Here is a 3334-nt window from a genome sequence, read left to right on the forward strand (position 1 = left end):
AATTGGCCAGAATCAAACACGGGTTTAGGTTGTCCAATGAGACACTGAGCCGAGTACATCTGAGATGCATGAACGTTACTCAGTTCGGTGAGTTTCACTTTGCTCCTGGGAATCTCCAGGATTTTTGGACGCTGTGTGAACAACGGCGCGCAATCAAACGTTTTAATTTGAAACATGTCGACCGGCTGAGAAGTGTTTTTTTGACTAAAAGTTGTCAGGGCTCGTCCGGGATTTGAACCCGGGCCCTCTCGCATTTCAATTATTAAAACCCCTAAGCGAGAATCATACCCCTAGACCAACGAGCCGCCGACAGTAAAGGATCTAGCTCTCAGATTCTGACCTTCGTTTGCTATTCGGCCCATCGTGCCTGTGCTGACTCTCAGAGACCTATCTCATGAGTCCCCCTCTCCGTCGTCCTGCTAATGTTTTCCATTTGATGAATAGATTATTCTTTGAGACATTACTTCACCAACGAGCTGCATTCTTGTCAGTAAAAGGTGAATTTGGCAATGAGGTTAAATGTGATTACGGAAAAAAACCGAGTGGAAACGGTTTAACACAATAACGACGAAGTTGAGGGCAGACTGGATCAGCAGTCCATTGCCTGAACTTCTCAGTCACCTTATCTCCTATTTACTGCAACGTCAGACATCCATCCCCTACTTTTTCCATTCAAACAGAAATAATGTGCACGAAAGTCTACTTCACCGCTTGTTTTGCCCTTGCAACCAGATCGACAGTGATGAAAATGTGCCATGAGTTTTTTAAAGCAAACAGCCTTCCTTTACTTTCGGTGAGTGACTGCACGAGATGGTTGGTTTTGAGGCAGAATAAAAATAAAGAATGTAAAATTTCACGCGGCAAGTTAGCTGACCGCGGCAGGACTCGAACCTGCAATCTTTTGATAACATCACAGTCACAATCGAAGTCAGACGACTTATCCATTAGGCCACGCGGCTGCTGCTGCTGGCATGAAATTTGTTGTTTTTTTTATACTGAGAGCAAATTTGGGACAAGGGATCTTTCAAGGAGTGGATTTATGAAAAGATGGGCATATTTTGAGTAATGAACCGTTACGCTGCGATATGGATGTGCACGGACACAGGCAACGTCAATGTAGCTTGATACACAACAGTTTAACAATCGGTTATCGCAACTGAAATCACACTCCTTTTAAAATATACAGGATGATCTCGATTATGAGAAAATACGTCTTAAAGGGGCAGTTGATGAACCGGAACTGACAACCATCCCGTTTGAACAGACACCGAATGATCCAGGACAGGAAGCACATCCATCTTACACAGCTGTAGAATGGGCCTTCACGGACAGCACTTCCCTTTCAAAAGATTAAAGTGGGATTTCTATCATTCCTGAAGGCAATTGTGCTGTGCTTGAGTGAGCGCGGATCTCAGGACCACGAGTGGCTGGGACGGTTTTTGAAGCCACAGGTGATTGACAGGCAGGAAGGACGGAGGGAAGTAAAATCAACCCAGACAAAAAGACAATTTAAAACATATATATATTTATCACAATAAGAAAATAAATAAATTTACAGTTTTATTGCAAAAAATTGAATTTAGTTTGATTTCAATAAAGAAATAATTATTTCCCTAATCTATATGTTTTTGATTGAACGAAGGCTGTGCGACTGCTTGAAATCCACTGGAAATCAGGGCGTGCAGTAAGTAAATACACAAACAAGTAAGCCCATGGTGTAAGACAAGCCACGAGCGAAGATGTGGGGAACAAAGGCGATCTTTTAAAGTCGCGAGTGCCTTTCTGCTTGATCTGACAGCAGCTGCGTGTGCTGTGAAAGAGCTCAAATGCAATAGAGCCCAGTGCCGGCAGAACAGAAAAGGCACATTTATTTTGAAAGTTAAAAAGTATGGAATGTATGTTAATATACGCATATATAAATATTAATACATATATTTACATAAACAAAGTCAGTCAGTCAGTCATGTCTTGTCTTGTCTTGATTTGTTTTGTGTTTGAAAATAAGGGGGAAGGAGCTCATCATGTCACACAGCCCAACCGCAAGCTCTCGCTAAAATCGCTATGTTTCTAACTTATACAATTTGCCTTCTTTCAGATGTGGAACAGCAAAATCCCACAGCAGATTCTTCTCCTGTTAGGCAGTCCTCGAATGCGTGTTCAATCAAATCAGTGTGGCTTCAAGTTGCATGTAATGCATTTTTTCTCCCATGACATGAAATGCACAGTAAGATCGTGCAGCACGTTTGCACACACTCCCTCGCTACACAAACACACCAACAAACTAAAATTCCTGCAACCTCCAAAGGCAGTTTTTGAAATTTGTAATTTAAAATCCGGGACAGGCAGCACATTCCTTTTAAACAGATACATAATGATCCGATACTGATAGCAACCATTTTGGAGAGACAGAGAATGACCTCGGACAGACATGACATCACCTTAAAAGCGATACAGAAACACAGTGAACAAAAACAAAGAATTCTGTAAAACTCAGCTGGTCGTGAACATTCTGTGGATGAAGAATCCGGGCTCACGTTCAGTCAGATGATCATTCCGATATTTTAAGAAAAATGTAAAGTTTACAGATTTTTTCCACGAAAATAGCGCCTGGAAAAAAATAGGCAGCGAGGAAGGACAAAAGGGAATGTCTGTGATACAGTGGAGCGTAGGAGTGATTGAATAATAAATGGCACAATGCGTAAAGGCAAAGTGGGTAGTAAGCGGGCAATACAGTAACAAAGGATGGACCACAGGAGGTGTTAGTGGGAATTGCAGAACCATTATCAGACAATGGGAGTGGTGCTTATGATCCGATACGTCGAACCGAATGTTGAGGCCAGAACACTATAACATGCCTGGAATGTAGGGTCTGAATGCCTTTTAATCAGACAAGGCAGCTTGCCCACCCCGGATTGATTTCCTGCACGGTTTAAATTCGGCAGCCAAGGGACTAAATCCAAAGCCAGCTTCTCCCATCTTTTCAGCGCTAGAGAAACAGGACGCACTCATCTTCAGGGCAGAGTCTGTTTCACGTTGAAGTTGAGATTGACGCTGAATGTATCCATATCCCAATGGAGGTGAGCTCATGCGTGCAGAAAGGAAGATGGACTGATCAAGTATTGGCCAGAATCAAACACGGGTTTAGGTTGTCCAATGAGACACAGAGCCGAGTGCATCTGAGATACATGAACTTTACTCAGTTCGGTGAGATTCACTTTGCTCCTGGGAATCTCCAGGATTTTTGGACGCTGTGTGAACAAAGACGCGCAATCAAACGTTTTAATTTGAAACATGTCGACCGGCTGAGAAGTGTTTTTTTGACTAAAAGTTGTCA

The 3334-nt window shown here is 42.6% G+C and overlaps 1 non-coding gene across 1 annotated transcript; it reads right to left on the reverse strand.

The window, feature by feature from the left end:
- Positions 1–217: 217 nt before the first annotated feature.
- trnap-agg (transfer RNA proline (anticodon AGG)) lies at positions 218–305 on the reverse strand. The gene is given in 2 exon segments: positions 218–253; positions 270–305. It is a non-coding gene; the product is annotated as a tRNA-Pro (tRNA).
- Between the last annotated feature and the right edge of the window lie 3029 nt (positions 306–3334).

Source organism: Pristiophorus japonicus, unplaced genomic scaffold (genome assembly GCF_044704955.1).
Source record: "Pristiophorus japonicus isolate sPriJap1 unplaced genomic scaffold, sPriJap1.hap1 HAP1_SCAFFOLD_115, whole genome shotgun sequence".
Lineage (NCBI taxonomy): Eukaryota > Metazoa > Chordata > Chondrichthyes > Pristiophoridae > Pristiophorus > Pristiophorus japonicus.